We start from the raw sequence: 26,090 nt of genomic DNA on the forward strand, positions 1-26,090 counted from the left end.
TTCTGCGTTGGCAGGTCATCCTGGAATCTTTGGTACCAGGGATTTGGTGGCAAGGTCCTTCTGGTGGCCTTCCCTGTCTCGAGATGTGCGAGGCTTCGTGCAGTCTTGTGACGTTTGTGCTCGGGCCAAGCCTTGTTGTTCTCGGGCTAGTGGATTGTTGTTGCCCTTGCCTATCCCGAAGAGGCCCTGGACGCACATCTCGATGGATTTTATTTCGGATCTTCCTGTTTCTCAGAAGATGTCTGTCATCTGGGTGGTGTGTGATCGTTTCTCTAAGATGGTCCATTTGGTTCCCCTGCCTAAGTTGCCTTCTTCTTCCGAGTTGGTTCCTCTGTTTTTTCAAAATGTGGTCCGTTTGCATGGTATTCCAGAGAATATCGTTTCTGACAGAGGTACCCAATTCGTGTCTAGATTTTGGCGAGCATTCTGTGCTAGGATGGGCATAGATTTGTCTTTCTCGTCTGCTTTCCATCCTCAGACTAATGGCCAGACCGAGCGGACGAATCAGACCTTGGAGACATATTTGAGGTGTTTTGTGTCTGCAGATCAGGATGATTGGGTTGCTTTTTTGCCTTTAGCGGAGTTTGCCCTCAATAATCGGGCCAGCTCTGCCACCTTGGTGTCTCCCTTTTTCTGTAATTCGGGGTTTCATCCTCGATTTTCTTCTGGTCAGGTGGAATCTTCGGATTGTCCTGGAGTGGATGCTGTGGTGGAGAGGTTGCATCAGATTTGGGGGCAGGTAGTGGACAATTTGAAGTTGTCCCAGGAGAAGACTCAGCTTTTTGCCAACCGCCGGCGTCGGGTTGGTCCTCGGCTTTGTGTTGGGGACTTGGTGTGGTTGTCTTCTCGTTTTGTCCCTATGAGGGTTTCTTCTCCCAAGTTTAAGCCTCGGTTCATCGGCCCGTACAAGATATTGGAGATTCTTAACCCTGTGTCCTTCCGTTTGGACCTCCCTGCATCTTTTTCTATTCATAATGTTTTTCATCGGTCATTATTGCGCAGGTATGAGGTACCGGTTGTGCCTTCCGTTGAGCCTCCTGCTCCGGTGTTGGTTGAGGGCGAGTTGGAGTACGTTGTGGAAAAAATCTTGGACTCCCGTGTTTCCAGACGGAAACTCCAGTATCTGGTCAAATGGAAGGGATACGGTCAGGAGGATAATTCTTGGGTGACTGCCTCTGATGTTCATGCCTCTGATTTGGTCCGTGCCTTTCATAGGGCTCATCCTGATCGCCCTGGTGGTTCTGGTGAGGGTTCAGTGCCCCCTCCTTGAGGGGGGGGTACTGTTGTGCAATTGGATTTTGGGCTCCCCCGGTGGCCACTGGTGGAATTGAACTGGTGTGCATCATCCTCTCTGTTCACCTGTTTCCATCAGGATGTGGGAGTCGCTATTTAGCCTTGCTCCTCTGTCACTTCCATGCCGGTCAACATTGTAATCAGAAGCCTTTCTGTGCATGTTCCTGCTGCTAGACAACTCCCAGCTAAATTGGACTTTAGTCCTTGTTTGTTTTTGCATTTTGTTCCAGTTCACAGCTGTAGTTTCGTTTCTGTGTCTGGAAAGCTCTTGTGATCTGAAATTGCCACTCTGATGTTATGAGTTAATACTAGAGTCTTAAAGTAATTTCAGGATGGTGTTTTGATAGGGTTTTCAGCTGACCATGAAAGTGTCCTTTCTGTCTTCCTGCTATCTAGTAAGCGGACCTCAATTTTGCTAAACCTATTTTCATACTACGTTTGTCATTTCATCTAAAATCACCGCCAATATTTGTGGGGGCCTCTGTCTGCCTTTCGGGGAAATTTCTCTAGAGGTGAGCCAGGACTATATTTTCCTCTGCCAGGATTAGTTAGTCCTCCGGCCGGCGCTGGGCGTCTAGGGATAAAACGCAGGCTACGCTACCCGGCTACTGTTAGTTGTGCGGCAGGTTTAGTTCATGGTCAGTTTAGTTTCCATCCTTCCAAGAGCTAGTTCTTATGTTTGCTGGGCTATGTTCTCTTGCCATTGAGAACCATAACAGTTTGACCGGCCGAAAAGGGTTAAATTAATTGACAGAGAAAGGAGAGAAAAGAGAAGTCTGCTGAAGTTTTTTTTTTTTTTTTTTCCTTCAGTTCTGAGTGTGCTTGTAATTGAATCTCTTGCAAGTCTGCCTATATTGCAGCCTTTCTCTCTCTCTCTCCTTCTAATCCTGGAATGGCTCTGTGTTCACCTGTTTAAAATGGATATTCAGAGTTTAGCTGCAGGTTTGAATAATCTCACCACGAAAGTTCAAAATTTACAAGATTTTGTTGTTCATGTTCCTATATCTGAACCTAGAATTCCTTTGCCTGAATTTTTCTCGGGGAATAGATCTTGCTTTCAAAATTTCAAAAATAATTGCAAGTTGTTTTTGTCCCTGAAATCTCGCTCTGCTGGAGATCCTGCTCAGCAGGTCAGGATTGTGATTTCCTTGCTCCGGGGCGACCCTCAGGATTGGGCTTTTGCATTGGCTCCAGGAGATCATGCGTTGCTCAATGTGGATGCGTTTTTTCTGGCCTTGGGGTTGCTTTATGAGGAACCTCAGTTAGAACTTCAGGCGGAAAAGGCCTTGATGTCCCTATCTCAGGGGCAAGACGAAGCTGAAATATACTGCCAGAAATTCCGTAAATGGGCTGTGCTTACTCAGTGGAATGAGTGCGCCCTGGCGGCGAATTTCAGAGAGGGTCTCTCTGATGCCATTAAGGATGTTATGGTGGGGTTCCCTGTGCCTGCGGGTCTGAATGAGTCCATGACAATGGCTATCCAGATCGATAGGCGTCTGCGGGAGCGCAAACCTGTGCACCATTTGGCGGTGTCTACTGAGAAGACGCCAGAGAATATGCAATGTGATAGAATTCTGTCCAGAAGTGAACGGCAGAATTTTAGACGAAAAAATGGGTTGTGCTTCTATTGCGGTGATTCAACTCATGTTATATCAGCATGCTCTAAGCGTACTAAGAAGCTTGATAAGTCTGTTTCAATTGGCACTTTACAGTCAAAGTTTATTCTATCTGTGACCCTGATTTGTTCTTTATCATCTGTTACCGTGGATGCCTATGTCGACTCTGGCGCCGCTTTGAGTCTTATGGATTGGTCCTTTACCAAACGCTGTGGGTATGATTTGGAGCCTCTTGAAACTCCTATACCCCTGAAGGGGATTGACTCCACCCCATTGGCTAGCAATAAACCACAATACTGGACACAAGTAACTATGCGGATTAATCCAGATCACCAGGAGATTATTCGCTTTCTTGTGCTGTATAACCTACATGATGTGTTGGTGCTTGGATTGCCATGGCTGCAATCTCATAACCCAGTCCTTGACTGGAAAGCTATGTCTGTGTTAAGCTGGGGATGTAAGGGGACGCATGGGGACGTACCTGTGGTTTCCATTTCATCATCTATTCCCTCTGAGATTCCTGAATTCTTGACTGAATATCGTGACGTTTTTGAAGAACCTAAGCTTGGTTCATTACCTCCGCACCGGGAGTGTGCTTGTGCCATAGATTTGATTCCGGGTAGTAAATACCCTAAGGGTCGTTTATTTAATCTGTCTGTGCCTGAACATGCGGCTATGCGAGAATATATAAAGGAGTCCTTGGAAAAGGGACATATTCGTCCTTCGTCATCTCCCTTAGGAGCCGGTTTTTTCTTTGTGGCTAAGAAAGATGGCTCTTTGAGGCCGTGCATTGATTATCGGCTTTTGAATAAAATCACGGTTAAATATCAATATCTGTTGCCACTGCTGACTGATTTGTTTGCTCGCATAAAGGGGGCCAAGTGGTTCTCTAAGATAGATCTCCGTGGGGCGTATAATTTGGTGCGAATTAAGCAGGGGGATGAGTGGAAAACCGCATTTAATACGCCCGAGGGCCACTTTGAGTATTTGGTGATGCCTTTTGGTCTTTCAAATGCCCCTTCAGTCTTTCAGTCCTTTATGCATGACATTTTCCGTGATTATTTGGATAAATTTATGATTGTGTATCTGGATGATATTTTGATTTTTTCGGATGACTGGGACTCTCATGTCCAGCAGGTCAGGAGGGTTTTTCAGGTTTTGCGGTCTAATTCCTTGTGTGTGAAGGGTTCTAAGTGCGTTTTTGGGGTTCAAAAGATTTCCTTTTTGGGATATATTTTTCCCCCTCTTCCATCGAGATGGATCCTGTCAAGGTTCAGGCTATTTGTGATTGGACGCAACCCTCTTCTCTTAAGAGTCTTCAGAAATTTTTGGGCTTTGCTAACTTTTATCGTCGATTTATTGCTGGTTTTTCTGATGTTGTTAAACCATTGACTGATTTGACTAAGAAGGGTGCTGATGTTGCTGATTGGTCCCCTGCTGCTGTGGAGGCCTTTCGGGAGCTTAAGCGCCGCTTTTCTTCCGCCCCTGTGTTGCGTCAGCCTGATGTTGCTCTTCCTTTTCAGGTTGAGGTCGACGCTTCTGAAATCGGAGCTGGGGCGGTTTTGTCGCAGAGAAGTTCCGATTGCTCCGTGATGAGACCTTGTGCTTTTTTCTCGCGTAAATTTTCGCCCGCCGAGCGGAATTATGATGTTGGGAATCGGGAGCTTTTGGCCATGAAGTGGGCTTTTGAGGAGTGGCGTCATTGGCTTGAGGGAGCTAGACATCAGGTGGTGGTATTGACTGACCACAAAAATCTAATTTATCTTGAGTCCGCCAGACGCCTGAATCCTAGACAGGCGCGCTGGTCGTTGTTTTTCTCTCGGTTTGATTTTGTGGTGTCCTACCTGCCGGGTTCTAAGAATGTTAAGGCGGATGCCCTTTCTAGGAGTTTTGAGCCTGACTCCCCTGGTAATTCTGAACCTACAGGTATCCTTAAGGATGGAGTGATATTGTCTGCCGTTTCTCCAGACCTGCGGCGGGCCTTGCAGGAGTTTCAGGCGGATAGACCTGATCGTTGCCCACCTGGTAGACTGTTTGTTCCTGATGATTGGACCAGTAGAGTCATTTCTGAGGTTCATTCTTCTGCGTTGGCAGGTCATCCTGGAATCTTTGGTACCAGGGATTTGGTGGCAAGGTCCTTCTGGTGGCCTTCCCTGTCTCGAGATGTGCGAGGCTTCGTGCAGTCTTGTGACGTTTGTGCTCGGGCCAAGCCTTGTTGTTCTCGGGCTAGTGGATTGTTGTTGCCCTTGCCTATCCCGAAGAGGCCCTGGACGCACATCTCGATGGATTTTATTTCGGATCTTCCTGTTTCTCAGAAGATGTCTGTCATCTGGGTGGTGTGTGATCGTTTCTCTAAGATGGTCCATTTGGTTCCCCTGCCTAAGTTGCCTTCTTCTTCCGAGTTGGTTCCTCTGTTTTTTCAAAATGTGGTCCGTTTGCATGGTATTCCAGAGAATATCGTTTCTGACAGAGGTACCCAATTCGTGTCTAGATTTTGGCGAGCATTCTGTGCTAGGATGGGCATAGATTTGTCTTTCTCGTCTGCTTTCCATCCTCAGACTAATGGCCAGACCGAGCGGACGAATCAGACCTTGGAGACATATTTGAGGTGTTTTGTGTCTGCAGATCAGGATGATTGGGTTGCTTTTTTGCCTTTAGCGGAGTTTGCCCTCAATAATCGGGCCAGCTCTGCCACCTTGGTGTCTCCCTTTTTCTGTAATTCGGGGTTTCATCCTCGATTTTCTTCTGGTCAGGTGGAATCTTCGGATTGTCCTGGAGTGGATGCTGTGGTGGAGAGGTTGCATCAGATTTGGGGGCAGGTAGTGGACAATTTGAAGTTGTCCCAGGAGAAGACTCAGCTTTTTGCCAACCGCCGGCGTCGGGTTGGTCCTCGGCTTTGTGTTGGGGACTTGGTGTGGTTGTCTTCTCGTTTTGTCCCTATGAGGGTTTCTTCTCCCAAGTTTAAGCCTCGGTTCATCGGCCCGTACAAGATATTGGAGATTCTTAACCCTGTGTCCTTCCGTTTGGACCTCCCTGCATCTTTTTCTATTCATAATGTTTTTCATCGGTCATTATTGCGCAGGTATGAGGTACCGGTTGTGCCTTCCGTTGAGCCTCCTGCTCCGGTGTTGGTTGAGGGCGAGTTGGAGTACGTTGTGGAAAAAATCTTGGACTCCCGTGTTTCCAGACGGAAACTCCAGTATCTGGTCAAATGGAAGGGATACGGTCAGGAGGATAATTCTTGGGTGACTGCCTCTGATGTTCATGCCTCTGATTTGGTCCGTGCCTTTCATAGGGCTCATCCTGATCGCCCTGGTGGTTCTGGTGAGGGTTCAGTGCCCCCTCCTTGAGGGGGGGGTACTGTTGTGCAATTGGATTTTGGGCTCCCCCGGTGGCCACTGGTGGAATTGAACTGGTGTGCATCATCCTCTCTGTTCACCTGTTTCCATCAGGATGTGGGAGTCGCTATTTAGCCTTGCTCCTCTGTCACTTCCATGCCGGTCAACATTGTAATCAGAAGCCTTTCTGTGCATGTTCCTGCTGCTAGACAACTCCCAGCTAAATTGGACTTTAGTCCTTGTTTGTTTTTGCATTTTGTTCCAGTTCACAGCTGTAGTTTCGTTTCTGTGTCTGGAAAGCTCTTGTGATCTGAAATTGCCACTCTGATGTTATGAGTTAATACTAGAGTCTTAAAGTAATTTCAGGATGGTGTTTTGATAGGGTTTTCAGCTGACCATGAAAGTGTCCTTTCTGTCTTCCTGCTATCTAGTAAGCGGACCTCAATTTTGCTAAACCTATTTTCATACTACGTTTGTCATTTCATCTAAAATCACCGCCAATATTTGTGGGGGCCTCTGTCTGCCTTTCGGGGAAATTTCTCTAGAGGTGAGCCAGGACTATATTTTCCTCTGCCAGGATTAGTTAGTCCTCCGGCCGGCGCTGGGCGTCTAGGGATAAAACGCAGGCTACGCTACCCGGCTACTGTTAGTTGTGCGGCAGGTTTAGTTCATGGTCAGTTTAGTTTCCATCCTTCCAAGAGCTAGTTCTTATGTTTGCTGGGCTATGTTCTCTTGCCATTGAGAACCATAACAGGCTGCCTTATACTTCAGGATTTGCCTATAGGGGTGCTGCCTTATACTTCAGGATCTGCCTATAGGAGGGCTGCCTTATACTTCAGGATCTGCCTATAGGAGGGCTTCCTTATACTTCAGGATCTGCCTATAGGGGTGCTGCCTTATACTTCAGGATCTGCCTATGGGGGGCTGCCTTATACTTCAGGATCTGCCTATATGGGTGCTGCCTTATACTTCAGAATCTGCCTATGGGGGTACTGCCTTTACCAAAAGGGTCTGCCTATGGGGTGCTGTCTTATAATAAAGGGTCTGCTTATGGGGTGCTACCTTTTACTAGAGTCTGCCTATGGGGTGCTACCTGATACTACAGGGTCTGCCTATGGGGTGTTGCCTTATACTACAGGGTCTGCCTATGGGGTATTGCCTTATACTACAGGGACTGCCTATGGGGTGCTGTCTTATACTACAGGGTCTACCTATGGGGTGCTGTCTTATACTACAGTGTCTGCCTATGGGGGTGCTGTCTTGTGCTATAGAGTCTGCCTATTGGTACTGCCTTGTGCTATAGAGTAGGCCTATGGGGAGTGCAATATACTATATGGAGGCTTATGGGGAGTGCATTATACTATATGGGGAGTGCATTATACTATATTTAGGATGATCTGGTGCATTATACTATATGGAGGCCATCTAGTGGGCCATCATACAGTGTGGAGATTACAGTGAAGGGGCCATCATATAGTGTTGGAGCCATCAAACAGTTTGGGGGTTACTAAGGGGTCAGTATACTGTGTGGATGGTACTATACAGTGAGGAGGCATTATACTGTATAGCGGAGCTGTACAGGAGGGCAGACTCAGGACATTATTAAATGTAAAGTGGGCACTTCTTGTTATAGGGCATCTCAGGTTACTGTGACTATCAAAGGGGCACACATGGCTATATTACTTTCTAGGGAGCAAAATGTGGGCATTGTTTTCTAGGGCACTTGCACCCGGCATTACTATATTCTAGAGGGTTGCTTTAGAATTTAGAAGGCACAGAGAACCACACAGCAGGTGCAGTAATAGGGACACATACGGCAGCAGCGGCTCAGTATTGGGGTATCAGGGGCAGTAATAGGGACACATACGGCAGCAGCGGCTCAGTATTGGGGTATCAGGTGCAGTAATAGGGACACATACGGCAGCAGCAGCTCAGTATTGGGGTATCAGGTGCAGTAATAGGGACACATACAGCAGCGGCTCAGTATTGGGGTATCAGGTGCAGTAATAGGGACACATATGGCAGCAGCGGCTCACATTGGGGTATCAGGTGCAGTAATAGGGACACATACGGCAGCAGCGGCTCAGTATTGGGGTATCAGGTGCAGTAATAGGGACACATACAGCAGCAGCGGCTCAGTATTGGGGTATCAGGTGCAGTAATAGGGACACATATGGCAGCAGCGGCTCACATTGGGGTATCAGGTGCAGTATTAGGGACACATACGGCAGCAGTGGCTCACATTGGGATATCAGTAGGATGAGGACTTTGTGCAGGTTGGGAATAGATTGTGAAGGGGCTGGAATATGAGAAGTGAAATGTGTCTTTGTTGTATTCTCTGCAGACGAGTCCTGGCTGGACGAAGTTGTTGTGTCGGTCTGGGCCAGACGGAAAAGATAGAAAAAGTGAACAATTCTATCAGAGAACATCAGCGGTAAGTTATTATCTGTAACTGTGCTGTGATCACTTATATGTTCTGTAGGACTGGTATCTACCACTGACAATATGGTGGTAATATCAATGTCGGTCTTTATATAGAGATTATCTTCAGTAATAGCCTGGTCATCTGCTGAGGTTGTCCTCCACTATTAGGGCGCATCACCGAATTGTAATGATGGTTATCTGGTTACGGGCCTACTCAGAAGCTTCTCCCCTTCTGAACCAAAACCCTAGCTACGCCTCTGTGACTGACAGTCTGCTCTCCTGATCTACATGTCTCACACTGGTAACTCTCTCTTTGATTTAAAATAAGCTCTGGAGGTGAATCCTCAGGGAGATCTATGTCCAGCCCATAGATCTTAACAGCTCATTTACAAATTGAGAGAAATGCTGATTTTAAAGTATCATTTTATTCAAGTATCTATGACTTGCATATTCAAATAGATGGGTTAGGAGGGTTGATCCTACTGTCAGATTGCCTTTAAAAGTACATAGGAGAAAAAGACATTTGACATAGTTGTATGGTTCGTCTAATTTTCTTCCTCTCATGCATAAAATATATAACTTTGTATAAAAATGACTGTTAACAAACTTTTATATTTTACTCAGCATTGTTAGTTTTCAGTGACTTTTTTATTATTTTTTCCTTGCTTTTTATTTTATGTGTTATACATGAAATGCTCTCTCTGAGATGGTAGCTATGAGTGCCATGGAGAACACGTGTGCACCATGTGGGAATTTAGAGGTTGTTCTGTAATTTCGGAATTGGTATGTGTTTTCCCCTCAGGCATGTATGGTGATGTAAACATACACACCTGCCTTCCTGAGTATGCAGCCAAGCATGTATATGATGGTTCTGGATTAAAAACAAGAATAATACCGGAGTGCACATTTCTGCATTGTAGTCACACAGCTGTTACTTTAGTACATATCAGATTTATTCCAATTGTTGTTAATGTGTTATTTTTTGTTCCTCTTCCTGAAATCTACCAGCATGTTATTCATAAAAATATCTTTAACTGGCTATTTTCATAAGGCAATGCAAATGTTAATCACAAGCCTAACTCGTTTTTTTTCTTCTTTTTATAAAACATCAGTTTAGATTTTAATGAGCATTTTGTTTAGTGCATGCAAGAAAAATATATTTTGAAAACAAGGAAAATAATTAAAAGAGTAGAAAACATCATAAATTACAAGAATGTATTCAATTATGTGAGAATGAGACAAAAAAGTATTAAGGTACCTTATATACTCGAGTATAACCCGAGATTTTCAGCCCAACTTTTTTAAGCTGAAAGTATACTTATACTTGAGTCATTGTCCCAGGGGGTTATTGGGATAGGGGGAATGGCAGGAGTCGGCGGCTGTCACATCATACTCACCCCCTCTTGGTGCAGTCTCTGCACTTCCCTGCTTTTCAGATGGTCTCCGGCGCCGGCATCTCTTCCTGTGTTCAGTGGTCACGTGGTACCGCTCATTAAAGTAATGAATATGCACATGACTCCACTCCCATAGGCGTGGAGCGCATATTCATTACTTTCATGAGCGGTACCATGTGACTGCTCAGCACTGGAAGGAGCTGCTGCCCCGGGACAACGGAGAAGAAGGGAAGTGCAGAGACTGCCCCAGGAGGGTGAGTATGATGGGGGAGGGTGAGCCATGCAATATTCACCTGTCCCCGTTCCACTGCTGAGCTATGTCTTCTGCATCCTCTCGCTGTGATGTTCAGGTCAGATAGCGTGATGACATGGTTAGTGCGCGCCCTCTGCTGGAACAGTCACTGCAGAGAGACGGAAGACACAGCCGCGTGCGCCGGTGGAATGGGGACAGGTGAATATCACAAGTGCCGGGGGCCTGAGCCAGCAGTGACACTGGCACCTGGCCGCCATAGCGCACCGGTGTCCCCGCCTGCTCAGGACACCAGCACCTGGTCCCCAGGTGAGAGGTGAGTATGTCATTATTGTTTTTTATTCGCAACAGCAGCAGCATAAGGGCATATTATTCTATGGAGCATTTTATGGGGCAATCATTATCCTTTTATGCAGCATTATATGGCACATATTTTAATATGTAACATCTTATGGGGACATCAACCATTATGGAGCATTATATGGGGCATATTATTCTATGGAGCATCTTATAGGGCCATCACTAACCTTTATGGAGCATTATATGGGGCATATTTTAATATGGAGCATCTTATAGGGCCATTATTAACCTTTGTGCAGCATTATATGGGGCATATTTTTTGTATGGAGCATCTTATGGGGCCCATCATGCACTTTATGGAGCATTATATGGGGCTCCTGATTTAATATGGATATTCAAAAACATTTAACCTATTGATGTCTCAATTCATTTTACTTTGGTTGGTATCTATTTTTATTTCTGAATCTTACCAGTAGCTGCTGCATTTCCCACCCTAGGCTTATACTCGAGTCAATACGTTTTCCCATTTTTTTGTGGCAAAATTAGGAGCCTCAGCTTATACTCGAGTATATACCTTTCTTGTCTGATTAAAATTACATAAAAAGCCAACCACTGCTTAATCAACTAGGCCACAGTGATAAGGGGTTAATGTTCTGTCTACATAATGAATTTTTAATTTTGTATCAGAAAAAAATCTAACTTAGACCTCTGTGCAGATTTATGTAAAATAATAAGCTCAAAATTGAAGCTTGTTAAAAATGCAAGAAAAGAATAACACCTTAAAGCTTGTACAACTCCCCAATTAGTAAATTTCACTGCAAGTTCCAGCATCACTTTCTATGGACACAGAGATTTTACTGGATTGGAAAGTTCACAATCCTAAAATAACATGGTTCGTTCATCAGTTGCGGAGGACGAAGGTTCAGTAAATCATTGAGACAATTATATGCAGCGTTAAAATTATGCATTGTCTAATTAATTTCTTAGAGTCTCTCCCAGGGGAGAAATTCCAATACATTTCTTATATATGCTGTACTTTAATCTTTCTGCATGTTTGTATAAAAGCAGAATGTGAGTAACAGTAAACTAGAAAATATAAAAAAATATGTAAGTAAAATTTTAGGCCATGTACCCACGATGAGCTTTTGGCGAGTTTTAGACGTTGCAGATTTTTCTAACCTATTAAGTAAGTTGCTTACATGTTTTTCATTGCGTTTTTTTAACATGTGTTTTTTATCAAATTTTTGACACTGCAGTTTTTTGTTTCTTGATGGTATGGAGAGATGGGCGAACCTGAACAGTAAAGTTTACTATCCGTATCGAACACCTAATGTTCGGGCACACACATCAAACAAGGACTTCTCCAGGAAGTCTGTGCTACTGTTTGGGTTTGGCCCAAATAGTAAGATACTAAAAGACTTTATACTTGCTGTATCTTTATTTACCATACAACTATAGGATTATTAGTGCATAGGTGTCTTATAGACACCCCTCCATTACTAATCTCTGGGTTTGATGTCACCAGACAATACAAAGGTGACATCAACCCCACAAATATGAACCCCACTTGCCACCGCTACAGGGCAAGTAGGACGAGCTGGGAAAAGCGTCAGCATTGATGCATCCAATGTATGTGATTTTTCTGGGCTGTTGCAGGCTGCTATTTTTAGGCCGGGGGGGGTCAGTATACATGGCCCCTGACAGCCTGAGAATACCAGCCCCCAGCTGTCTGCTTTAGTAAGGCTGGTTGTCAAAAATAGGGGGGACCCAAGGCAGTGGTTTTAAATCTATTCTTGATAACCAGCCTTGCTAACGCTGACAGCTGAGGGTTGCAGCTCACAGCTGTCAGTTTTGCCTGGCTAGTTATCAAAAATGCAAGAGAATCCATGCTATTTTTTTTATTATTTATTTAGAGCACAGACGCTGGCTGATGAATACTTCCCTTAGCCGCCACCTGCTCTCATTGTTATTAGCAGAAACAGGCGTTGTCTGATGAGACCAGTAGTCCTATCAGCCTGTGCCTGTGACAGGAGGTAAACGTTATACCACCTAACATTTGACAGCATGGGAACTGAGGCTGTCTGATGGGAGGTAATGATTTTACTGCCGATCACAAACAATGTTTGTGCATGACTGCGTGGCAAACACTGGATGATTGGGCACTGCATTTAAGTGAATGGAGTCCAAGTTCGGGTCCAGGTATTGTTCTGGTTCCTGAACCCGAACTTTTTTTAACTGTTCGGCTGAACCCGCCGGATCCGAACAGCCAGAGGTACGCCCATCTCTACTGGTATGTCATGTTATAAAAAAACTGATTTGTTTTTTAATGCTTTATTCATACAGTAATGTGCGGATTGCATGTGTTTTTCATAAAAAGACATACTGATAGGGAATTTAGATTGTGAGCCCCATCGGTGACAGTGATGATAATGTGTGAAAACTGTAAAGAGCTGCAGAATATGTTAGCGCTATATAAAAATAAAGATTATTATTATTATTATTATATGCATTTCTGGTGTGGAAACAGAACAATACTAATACAAATCTATGGGTCAAATCCGCACATAAAACTCAGCATACCCGTAAGAGAAATTGACATGTTGCGAGTCTGAAACATGCACCGCAGGTCAGTTTACGCTGAGCAAAATAAAAAACAGGGAACATGAGATTTCTATAAAACCCATCCACTCTGCTAGAATTGTAAGACGCTGCATGTTTGACACATCTAAAGTATGCAGCTCCAAAAATGCACCAAAAGCTCACCGTCTGCACACAGACTTAAGAAAATGACTGTTCCTACAAGTAAGGGTATTTTTATATGGGCAAATATCTTATATCAAGTCGATCATCACTTGTTTAAAAAAGTTATCCACTACTTGAACAACCCCTTCTCATTCCCCAAGCTTGGCCCATATAAAATAAAAAAGCTTATACTCACCTCTTATGCTGGCTCCCTTCTAGCGGCGTCGACACTCGCATTCCTCTTCATATTTCATTCGTACGAGGGCGGAACAGTGACGTCAGCTCTAATTGGGTGCCAGGTTCATGTGTCATAACAACCGCACAAGAGCCCCGGGTATGCGACTGACTATACCGCAGGAACAGCCCTAGCATGGGAGGTGAGTATAAGCTTTTTCAATTTCATCAATTTCAAACATTTAAATCAAAAAGGGGTTGTCCTTGTAGTGGACAACCCCTTTAACCCCTTAGTGACCACCATTACGCCTTTTTACAGTCCTGCCATATAAGAGACTAGCATCTTCCGATGGGTGACAATCTTGTAGCTGTGTACACTATAGCTGACAATTAGCTACATCAGCCACAATCAGTGTTAGCACCTTTTATGGTTGTTTAACCCCTTAAATGCTTCTGTCAATAGTGACAATGGCATCTGGATGGTTAACAGAGTGTGAGGGCTCCCTCTTTTACCCCATCAGCACCTTGAGATCTTTATCATGTGGTCCTGATGTTTGCCAAGGCAGTTCATGGCAAAATAACGGTCTTAGAATCTGCCAGCTATAGCGGCCTTTTCAAAGCTTATCAAAATATAGGTGGTAAAAATAAACTTTTTCATTCCTTTCATGCCACTGTGAGTTAATTCCTGAAAAGAACCTGGATGGTTAATGAACTACCTGAAAGCAATTTTGAATACTTTGAGGGGTGCGGTTTTTAAAATGGTATCACTTTTGGGGGTTTACAATATATAGGACCCTCAAAGTTAATTCAAAACTGAACAGTTCCCTAAAAAAATAAGTTTTATAGATTTATAGAAGTTGATGATAAGCACATATTACTATTATTTATTATTATAGGGCCATTCATTCCATGGGGCTTTACATATCATTTGTTTTTTGCTCAATGTACAGTGCATTAAAGGGAATCTGTTGTGAATTCTGCTCTTGGGCTCCCTCCGGTGGTTGTTGGTGGTAGTGCAGTTGTCTTGGGGTTGTAATCCAGGGCAGGTGTTTCTGCTGATTGCAGCTCTACTAGGTATTTAGGTGTGCAGGATCCATGAGTCCTGGCCAGTTGTCCATTGTTCTTGGAGGGATTGCATCTCTCTCTGGTTCCTCATGCCCTGCTGCCAATTCAGCTAAGATAAGTGTCTGGTTTTTTGTCTCTGTGCACACATGCAGTGTGCTTTGCAATTCAGTGCAATTCATTGTGTTTTTGTCCAGCTTAGACTTTGTTTGGATTTTTCAGTCATGCTGGATTCTCAGGAGATGCAGATATACTTTCTATGTCTTTAGTTAGATGTAGAATATTTGTATTATCTGCTGTGGATATTTTTAGGATTTTAATACTGACCGCTTAGAATTCTGTCCTATCCTTTTCTATTTAGCTAGAAGTGCCTCTTTTGCTAAATGCTGTTTTTCTGCCTGCGTGTGTCTTTCCTCTTATACTCACAGTCAATATTTGTGGGGGGCTGCCTATCCTTTGGGGTTCTGCTCTGAGGCAAGATAGAATTCCCATTTCCATCTATAGGGGTATTTAGTCCTCCGGCTGTGTCGAGGTGTCTAGGACGTGTTAGGTACATCCCACGGCTACTTCTAGTTGCGGTGTTAGTTTAGGGTTTGCGGTCAGTACAGGTTCCACCTACTCCTGAGAAAGTCTCTCATGTGGCTCCAAGGTCACCGGATCATAACAGGAATCTATCACCAAGTTTTTGCTACCTCATGTGAGAACAATTTTAAATAAAAAATATCAGAACAAAACTTAATATCACAACACGGTAACTATAGACAACCAGGCCGGTCTTTAATAGGGTTGTCAAGGACAACAGATTTACTCCAAAAAATAGATGCAAACAGGGAGAACAAGGAGTACAAAGGCCTGTTTTTTTTTAATAAAATTTACAAAAATGTTTTACTAATTAGTATCATAATATAATGATCAAGTAGTTAAGAAAAATAAATGGACAAAGGAATTCAACATGAAGGACTCGAACAATGAAAGATCTGAGGCAAACACAGAATTGTATATGGAGCGATTTTCATTCCTACAGACACTATGTCATTATTATTATTATTATTATTTATTATTATAGCGCCATTTATTCCATGGCACTTTACATGTGAGGAGGAGTATACATAATAAAAACAGGTACAACAATCTTAAACAATACAAGTCATAACTGATACAGGAGGAGAGAGGACCCTGCCCGCGAAGGCTCACAATCTACAAGGGATGGGTGAGGATACAGTAGATGAGGATAGAGCTGGTCATGCAGCGGTTTGGTTGATCGGTGGTTACTGCTGGTTGTAGGCTTGTCAGAAGAAGTGGGTCTTCAGGTTTTATTTTGAAGGTTTCGATGGTAGGCGAGAGTCTGATGTGTTGTAGAGAGTTCCAGAGTAGGGGTGATACGCGAGAGAAATCTTGCATGCGATTGTGGAAAGAGGAGATAAGAGGGGAGTAGAGAAGGAGATCTTGTGAGGATCGGAGGTTGCGTGCAGGAAAGTACCGGGACACGAGGTCACAAATGTATGGAGGAGACAGGTTGTGGATGTCATAAATGTGTACTATAGTAATCCCACAACAATATACACAGTGCAGTATATAAACTGCAGGACGTTTTAGCTTTTCTCATGGTATCCAAAAAGTATCCCTTTATTTAGGCAGAAAGAGCAGGTTAATTGCTTTAAATGTGAAAAAGTTATTTATTCTCAAAAAGTATACCTTTTTTTGGATCCACGAAAGGTTTGCTAGTTTCAAAATGAAATAATTGCATAGGCTTTTTTTCAAGCTATCCCCAAATTATCCTTTTTTATAGATATCATGAAAAATGTAGCTGTTTTCATAGAGCAGAAGCAATAGCTTTGCTAAAAAGATAAATTTCCCTATTTTTGTAGCTGTTTCATGTATCCTCAAGTGAACACGCTTCCAAGCAGCAGTGCAGTATAGCTATTAAACTCACTGGGTAGCTAGATGATTTATGACTGGCATAACTTTGCAGTGCCAGAAGACTCACAGTAGAAAAAAAAGGATGGAGCAATCAAGGAGATTTCTGGCAGTGAGAGGCTAGCAACGTAATTCCTGGCAGCAGGAATACAGTATAAATTACATAAATGACAGAGAGTAGATGCCTAGCTGACCATGGGAATCTGCTGTGTCTGTAGCACTACTATGTAGAAGAAAGACAATGGACAGGCAGCCATATTGTACATCTGATGTAATCATTGACATCTGCCGTAGGTGACTGAAAGTCAGCCGTGATCCCTGATTGACTAATTTTGACAAATTTAATGTGAAGGATAACCATGCTCACTTTGGGTGCCAGAAAGCCACCAAGTACACTGAATCTCCTTTCTGTCATTAAATTGTAGGCTGGAGATGAATGTACTTTGATAGCAAAGAAGGCCACTTCTTGACACTGGTCCATTCTGCTGACAAAGAACTTTACAGGATAGGAGATCGGGAAACCTGCTGGAGAGAGAATACAGTGCAGGTGTGACTGAACGTGGCTATATATGCGGTGCGACTCTGCTCATGTGCATCAACAGATAAAACATTTGGTCCTTCATGTCACATATACTGTGTTAGGGCTGGCGGAACGCACCAAATATTAATTAGGGGCGATATAAGATGCGTTCGCAGTCCGGGGTCCACTGTGCAGAAAAGACACCTGCTGCTCGGTAATGACGGACTATATGGTGGTACTAAGAGAAGACACACAAGGGTTAGCTTCACCCGGTATGAAGGAAGCAAACCCTGTTGCATCACAGGGTCATGATACCGCACAGAAAGCGCAAGCAAGGAGTCACAGAACTCTGCCCCAAGACTCAGGGTAAGAGTCCCTATAGACCTCTTGCACTTGACACCACTACAGTGGTGTCAGGAAAAAAAATAAGCTAAATAGATTTAGCACTCTAGGTGCGTGCAGCACCGCACTGGCGGACACCACTAATCACCCTAACTAGGGACTGGAAAGCACACTGGTTGCACACGGTGCCGCACTGGCTAATGCTGCTAATGGACGCTGTCACATTGTGCCTTGTGCTGGATCACACTAACTGGCGCAAGACAGCTCAAACATTCGCGAACATTCATCAACACTAGGGATGGGAATGATTCAGAGCTTTCACCAGAACAGGCATACATCCACACACACACAATAACTGTTTTACACTAGCGCATGGCCGAGTGACCGTGCAAACCTTTTAAAGTAGTAGCGCTCCGGGACCTTCCAGATGGTCCAATAGGAGTCGCAAAAGGACCTGAGCATGGGACCCCCGACCTCTAATGGGAGGTCGTCCTGTGGGCATGCTCAGTATGGGAAAAGCAGGTCCCAAAAATGCCTACTCGCTGCTAATCAGTGCTGGCTATAAAGGCTGAGCCTGGAAAGGCGGCAGTAACCATCCGCACAGTATCAGCTTAAGCCGGACGCTGGGATCGAAGTCTCCACTACGGCTGGAGGAGATTGGGAGACTGCAGCGGACATGGTCAAAGATTCCCCCTGTGCAGCGGCGGGAACTCAACACCTAACACACTGTAAATGCTACTGCTGCTTCAATTATTTGTTTTGACTGTAGCGTTAGCACACTTGAGAAAGTGCTTACTCTACATGGAGAGGTCTCCTGGTCCAACATGCAACTGGCAGTCATCTGCTCTGCAAAAGCTTCAATAATACCACAAAAAGGATGGTGTACCAGTCCAGAAATGAGGAAAATACAAATTTTTATTAGGATACAAATACAAAGATCAAAAGTGACAGAAAAGGCTAAAAGCGGCATCACAGCCGTAATTGCACGGTAGGGGGACAGAACGGCACCCATAGTCCAGCAGTCAAAGTCAATCACAATATAATATACGATCCAAAATGACTAACTATCTTTTATATAGTGGAACCAACCAATGGGGTAGAAAAAAAAGTAGCAAGCCATTGAGAACATAAGACTGATAACATACCCTATAAAGCTTCACCAAGCACGGAACACATACAGTATTATCCTTTTAATACATCAAATCAAGTACCAAAAAAAAACAATTTTCACAAAAAATGGACATTTTGTGAAATAAAAAAAAGTGATTTTGTTACAAAAATTAGATTCGTGAATTTTTAAGAAATTGTATTTTTTTTATTCAAATCTTGAACAGACTGTTACCAGGAAAAATCAGCACAGATGCCAGCACAATAAAATTTAAATCTCACCAAAAATTTGAAAGAAGGTAAAACTCGTAATTGAAAATTTGATGCACAGAACACAATACATTTTATTTTATTTTGGATTATATTTTGTGTCAAAACCTGTCAGGAAAGGACTTATTCCATAAATAATAACTCTTAAGTATTTTCAATTAAGGCAATGTGCTTCTTATTTTTTCACAAAAGGCAGTATAATCCAGATGCTTTGTCATCGATTGTGATGAACTCGGACATGTGAGAGTACAGTTTCCATATAAACGGATGATTGGATATACAGCTCTGGAAAAAATTAAGAGACCACCACATCAAAATCCTGTCATGGGCCACCCAATCTCCAGACCTGCTGGTCTACAGCTCTGTAAAAAATTAAGAGACAACTGCAAAATTGTCAGTTTGTCTGATTTTTCTCTTTATAGGTATATTTTTGAGTAAAATGTAAATTGTTCTTTTAATCTATAAATTTCTGACAGCATGTCTCCGAATTTCCAAGCAATAAATTTAGCTTTTTTTCTGACAAAGAAAAATGGTCAAAATAAAAAAAAAACAGTGCTTTCAGACCTCAAATAATGCAAAGAAAACAAGATCATAATCATTTAGAAACAACAATACCAATGTTTTAACTCAGGACAAGTTCAGAAATCAATATTTTGTGGAATAACCATGATTTTTAATCACAGCTTTCATGCATCTTGGCATGCTTTCCACCAGACTTTTACACTGCTTCTGGCGCAAAAATGTAAGCAGTTCTTCTTTGTTTGATGGCTTGTGACTATCCATCACCCTCTTGATTACATTCCGGAGGTTTTCATTGGGGTTCAGGTCTGGAGATTGGGCTGCTCATGACAGGGTTTTGATGTGGTGGCCCCTTAATTTTTTCCAGAGCTGTATATATATATATATATATATATATATATATATATATATATATATATATATATATATAGCAATTCCTTGGATGTCTTTTTATATCCCTCTCCTGTTTTATACAGTTCAACTACCTTTTCCTGTAGATCCATTGACAATTCTTTTGCTTTCCCCATGACTCACAATCCAGAAATGTCAGTGGCTGGATGAAAGATGCAAGATTCTGTTGGAATCCCAGAAACTCACTGCAGCATTTATGCATACACACTGTTTACAAGCAAACAGGTCACAGATGAGGATGTTACATTTAGTAGCCATTCAAACCCATTTGTGTCAACTTCTGTGCATGTAATCAGGCCAACATCAGCAGGGTATGAGAAGTTTTGATCTGGGTTATTTGAATGTTTTGGGTTGTCATTATGATTTAAAAAGAGAAAATACAGTGTTGAGGGAGGATCTAAATTGATCCTTCATGGTTGACTCAGTGATTTCCAAATTAATCTACAGGGCGTTGCCGGCAACTGAAAATGACCAGACGGAGACTTGTGCCTCTGTATGGGGGATCGAGCAGATCTCTGGCCCCCGTTTTATTGTGTATCGCTTTTCATAATCATAGAAATTATACTTCAACCAAACAGCATAAGAACACACTCACAGTTCTGTTGTGAATCTGCTTTTGGGCTCCTTCTGGTGGTGGCTAGTGGTACTGGTGACTCGGGTGTGTTTTCTTTCTCAGTTCACCTGTTTTCATCAGTAGTGGGGAGTTCCTATTTATTCCTGCTCTTCAGTCATTGCCTTGCCGGCCATCAATGTAACCAGAGCCTTTCTGTTGCATGTTCCTGCTCCTAGACTACTGATCAGCTAAGTTGGACTCTTAGTCCTAAGTTTGTTTGCATTTTTTGTTCCAGTTTACAGTTATATCATTCTCTGTAGCTGGAAGCTCTTGTGGGCTGAAATTACCACTCCGGTGTCATGAGTTGACACATGAGTCTTAAAGTAATTTCAGGATGGTATTTTAAAAGGGTTTTCAGCTGACCGTGCAGTTCCCTTTTGTATCTTTCTACTATCTAGTAAGCGGACCTCGCTTTGCTGAACCTACCTTCATACTGCGTATGTCTTTTCCTCTGAACTCACCGTCAATATATGTGGGGGGCTTCTGTCTCCTTTTCGGGGGAATTTCCCTAGAGGTAAGCCAGGTCTGTTTTTTCCTCTACTAGGGTTAGTTAGTCCTCCGGCTGGCAAGAGACGTCTAGGGATAAAACTTAGGCACGCCCCCCGGCCACTATTAGTTGTGTGGTAGGTTTAGCTCACGGTCAGCTCGAGATTCCATCACCCGAGAGCTCGTCCGTTATTTATGTGTCCTGACGTTCCCCTGCCATTGGGAACCATGACAGTATGGCCGGCCAAGTGTTAAAACTGTTGGCAGAAGAAAGGAGAGAAAAAGAAGTCTGCAAATTTTTTTTTTTTCCCTTGGTGCTTGCTCTATAGTTGAATCAGTTGCATTTCAGCTCTAATTGCAGTCTTTGTCTCACTCTCCTTCTAACCCTTGAATGGCTCTGATCTCACCTGCTTAAAATGGATCCTCAGAGTTTGGCTACAGGTTTGAATAATCTTTCCACAAAAGTTCAAGATTTACAGGATTTTGTTATACATGCTCCTATATCTGAACCTAGAATTCCTATACCAGAATTTTTCTCCGGAGATAGATCTCGTTTTTTGAATTTCAAATATAATTGTAAATTATTTCTTTCTCTGAGACCTCGCTCCGCTGGAGATCCCGCACAGCAGGTTAAGATTGTAATTTCCTTGCTGCGAGGTGACCCTCAAGATTGGGCATTTGCATTGGCACCAGGGGATCCTGCGTTGCTCAATGTGGATGCGTTTTTTCTGGCCTTGGGGTTGCTTTATGAGGAACCTAATTTAGAGATTCAGGCTGAAAAAGCCTTGATGGCCCTGTCTCAAGGGCAAGATGAAGCTGAAATATACTGCCAAAAATTTCGTAAATGGTCTGTGCTTACTCAGTGGAATGAGTGCGCTTTGGCGGCGAATTTCAGAGAGGCTCTCTCTGATGCCATTAAGGATGTTATGGTGGGGTTCCCTGCGCCTACAGGTCTGAATGAGTCCATGACAATGGCTATTCAGATTGATCGGCGTTTGCGGGAGCGTAAACCTGTGCACCATTTGGCGGTGTCTTCTGAGAAGGCGCCAGAGAATATGCAATGTGATAGAATTCTGTCCAGAAGCGAACGGCAGAATTTTAGGCGAAAAAATGGGTTGTGCTTCTATTGTGGTGATTCAACTCATGTTATATCAGCATGCTCTAGACGCACAAAGAAGGTTGATAAGTCTGTTTCAATTGGCACTTTACAGTCTAAGTTTATTCTATCTGTGACCTTGATTTGTTCATTATCGTCAATTACCGCGGACGCCTATGTCGACTCTGGCGCCGCTTTGAGTCTTATGGATTGGTCCTTTGCCAGGCGCTGTGGGTTTAATCTAGAGCCTCTGGAAGTCCCTATACCTCTGAAGGGTATTGATTCTATGCCATTGGCTAGTAATAAACCACAATACTGGACACAAGTGACTATGCGTATGACTCCAGACCATCAGGAGGTGATTCGCTTCCTTGTGTTGTACAATCTACATGATGTTTTGGTGCTCGGATTGCCATGGTTACAATCTCATAATCCAGTCCTTGACTGGAAAGCAATGTCTGTGTTAAGCTGGGGATGTCAGGGGGCTCATGGGGACGTACCTTTGGTTTCCATTTCATCATCTATTCCCTCTGAGATTCCGGCATTTTTGTCTGATTATCGTGATGTTTTTGAGGAGCCTAAGCTTGGTTCACTCCCTCCTCACAGAGATTGCGATTGTACCATAGATCTGATTCCAGGCAGTAAATTTCCAAAGGGTCGTTTGTTTAATTTATCCGTACCTGAACATGTTGCTTTGCGAGAGTATATTAAGGAGTCCCTGGAAAAGGGACATATTCGTCCTTCTTCATCTCCCTTAGGAGCCGGTTTTTTCTTTGTGTCTAAAAAAGATGGCTCTTTGAGGCCGTGTATTGATTATCGACTCTTGAATAAAATTACAGTCAAATATCAGTATCCTTTGCCACTGCTGACTGATTTGTTTGCTCAAAATAGAGGGGGCTAAGTGGTTCTCTAAGATTGATCTTCGTGGGGCGTATAATTTGGTGCGAATTAAGCAGGGGGATGAGTGGAAAACCGCATTTAATACGCCCGAGGGCCATTTTGAGTATTTAGTAATGCCTTTTGGTCTTTCAAATGCCCCTTCAGTCTTTCAGTCCTTTATGCATAACATTTTCCGTGAATATTTGGATAAATTTATGATTGTGTATCTGGATGATATTTTGATTTTTTCGGATGACTGGGACTCTCATGTCCAACAAGTCAGGAGGGTTTTTCAGGTTTTGCGGGCTAATTCCTTGTGTGTGAAGGGTTCTAAGTGTATTTTTGGGGTTCAAAAGATTTCTTTTTTGGGGTACATTTTTTCCCCTTCTTCCATTGAGATGGATCCTGTCAAGGTTCGGGCTATTTGTGATTGGACGCAACCTACTTCTCTTAAGAGCCTTCAGAAATTCTTGGGCTTTGCTAATTTTTATCGTCGATTTATAACTGTTTTTTCGGATGTTGCTAAACCTTTGACTGATTTGACTAAAAAGGGTGCTGATGTTGCTGATTGGTCCCCTGCTGCTGTGGAGGCCTTTCGGGAGCTTAAGCGCCGCTTTTCTTCTGCCCCTGTGTTGCGTCAGCCTGATGTTGCTCTTCCTTTTCAGGTTGAGGTCGACGCTTCCGAGATCGGAGCTGGGGCGGTTTTGTCGCAGAAAAGTTCCGATTGCTCCGTGATGAGACCTTGTGCGTTCTTTTCTCGAAAATTTTCGCCCGCCGAGCTAAACTATGATATTGGTAATCGGGAGCTTTTGGCTATGAAGTGGGCTTTTGAGGAGTGGCGTCATTGGCTTGAGGGGGCTAGACATCAGGTGGTGGTATTGACCGATCACAAGAATCTGATTTATCTTGAGTCTGCCAAGCGCCTGAATCCTAGACAGGCGCGCTGGTCGTTGTTTTTCTCTCGGTTTAATTTTGTGGTCTCATACCTACCAGGTTCTAAAAATGTGAAGGCAGATGCCCTTTCTAGGAGTTTTGAGCCTGATTCCCCTGGTGATTCTGAACCTACAGGTATCCTTAAGGATGGGGTGATATTATCTGCTGTTTCCCCAGACCTGCGACGGGCTTTGCAGGAGTTTCAGGCGGATAGACCTGATCGTTGCCCGCCTGGTAGACTGTTTGTTCCTGATGATTGGACCAGTAGAGTCATCTCGGAGGTTCATTCTTCTGCGTTGGCAGGTCATCCTGGAATCTTTGGTACTAGGGATTTGGTGGCTAGGTCCTTCTGGTGGCCTTCCCTGTCTCGAGACGTACGAGTTTTTGTGCAGTCTTGTGATGTTTGTGCTCGGGCCAAGCCTTGTTGTTCTCGGGCTAGCGGATTGTTGTTATCTTTGCCTATTCCGAAGAGGCCTTGGACTCACATCTCTATGGATTTTATTTCTGATCTCCCTGCTTCTCAGAAAATGTCTGTCATCTGGGTGGTGTGTGACCGTTTTTCAAAGATGGTTCATTTGGTACCTTTGCCTAAGTTGCCTTCCTCATCCGAATTGGTTCCTCTGTTTTTTCAAAATGTGGTTCGCTTGCATGGTATTCCGGAAAATATCGTTTCTGACAGGGGGACCCAGTTCGTGTCTAGATTTTGGCGGGCATTCTGTGCTAGGATGGGCATTGATTTGTCTTTTTCATCTGCGTTCCATCCTCAGACTAATGGCCAGACGGAGCGAACTAATCAGACCTTGGAGACTTATTTGAGGTGTTTTGTGTCTGCGGATCAGGATGACTGGGTTGCCTTTTTGCCATTGGCAGAGTTTGCCCTCAATAATCGGGCTAGTTCTGCCACTTTGGTTTCTCCTTTCTTTTGCAATTCGGGGTTTCACCCTCGTTTTTCTTCCGGTCAGGTGGAGTCTTCGGATTGTCCTGGAGTGGATACTATGGTGGATAAGTTGCATCGGATTTGGGGACAGGTGGTGGACAATTTGAAGTTGTCCCAGGAGAAGACTCAGCATTTTGCCAACCGCCGTCGTCGTGTTGGTCCTCGTCTTCGTGTTGGGGACTTGGTGTGGTTGTCTTCCCGTTTTGTCCCTATGAGGGTTTCTTCTCCTAAGTTTAAGCCTCGGTTCATCGGTCCTTATAGGATTTTGGAGATTCTTAACCCTGTATCCTTTCGTTTAGACCTTCCGGCATCTTTCGCTATCCATAATGTCTTCCATCGGTCGTTGTTGCGGAGGTATGAGGTGCCGGTTGTTCCTTCTACCGAGCCTCCTGCTCCTGTGCTGGTTGAGGGTGAATTGGAGTATGTTGTGGAGAAAATTTTGGACTCCCGTATTTCCAGACGGAGACTACAATATCTGGTTAAGTGGAAGGGTTATGGTCAAGAAGATAATTCTTGGGTAACTGCTTCTGATGTTCACGTCTCTGATTTGGTTCGTGCCTTTCATAGGGCTCATCCGGATCGCCCTGGTGGTTCTTGTGAGGGTTCGGTGCCCCCTCCTTGAGGGGGGGGTACTGTTGTGAATCTGCTTTTGGGCTCCTTCTGGTGGTGGCTAGTGGTACTGGTCACTTGGGTGTGTTTTCTTTCTCAGTTCACCTGTTTTCATCAGTAGTGGGGAGTTCCTATTTATTCCTGCTCTTCAGTCATTGCCTTGCCAGCCATCAATGTAACCAGAGCCTTTCTGTTGCATGTTCCTGCTCCTAGACTACTGATCAGCTAAGTTGGACTCTTAGTCCTAAGTTTGTTTGCATTTTTTGTTCCAGTTTACAGTTATATCATTCTCTGTAGCTGGAAGCTCTTGTGGGCTGAAATTACCACTCCGGTGTCATGAGTTGACACATGAGTCTTAAAGTAATTTCAGGATGGTATTTTAAAAGGGTTTTCAGCTGACCGTGCAGTTCCCTTTTGTATCTTTCTACTATCTAGTAAGCGGACCTCGCTTTGCTGAACCTACCTTCATACTGCGTATGTCTTTTCCTCTGAACTCACCGTCAATATATGTGGGGGGCTTCTGTCTCCTTTTCGGGGGAATTTCCCTAGAGGTAAGCCAGGTCTGTTTTTTCCTCTACTAGGGTTAGTTAGTCCTCCGGCTGGCAAGAGACGTCTAGGGATAAAACTAAGGCACGCCCCCCGGCCACTATTAGTTGTGTGGTAGGTTTAGCTCACGGTCAGCTCGAGATTCCATCACCCAAGAGCTCGTCCGTTATTTATGTGTCCTGACGTTCCCCTGCCATTGGGAACCATGACACAGTTCTTAACCTATAAGAATGCAGGAAAAACTTAACTCATGAAAATACAGAAAAACCGGAAACTACAGATATGGTTGGGTCTTCTTGGCATAGAAAAAGC

Source organism: Ranitomeya variabilis, chromosome 2, assembly GCF_051348905.1.
Source record: "Ranitomeya variabilis isolate aRanVar5 chromosome 2, aRanVar5.hap1, whole genome shotgun sequence".
Taxonomy (NCBI): Eukaryota; Metazoa; Chordata; class Amphibia; order Anura; family Dendrobatidae; genus Ranitomeya; species Ranitomeya variabilis.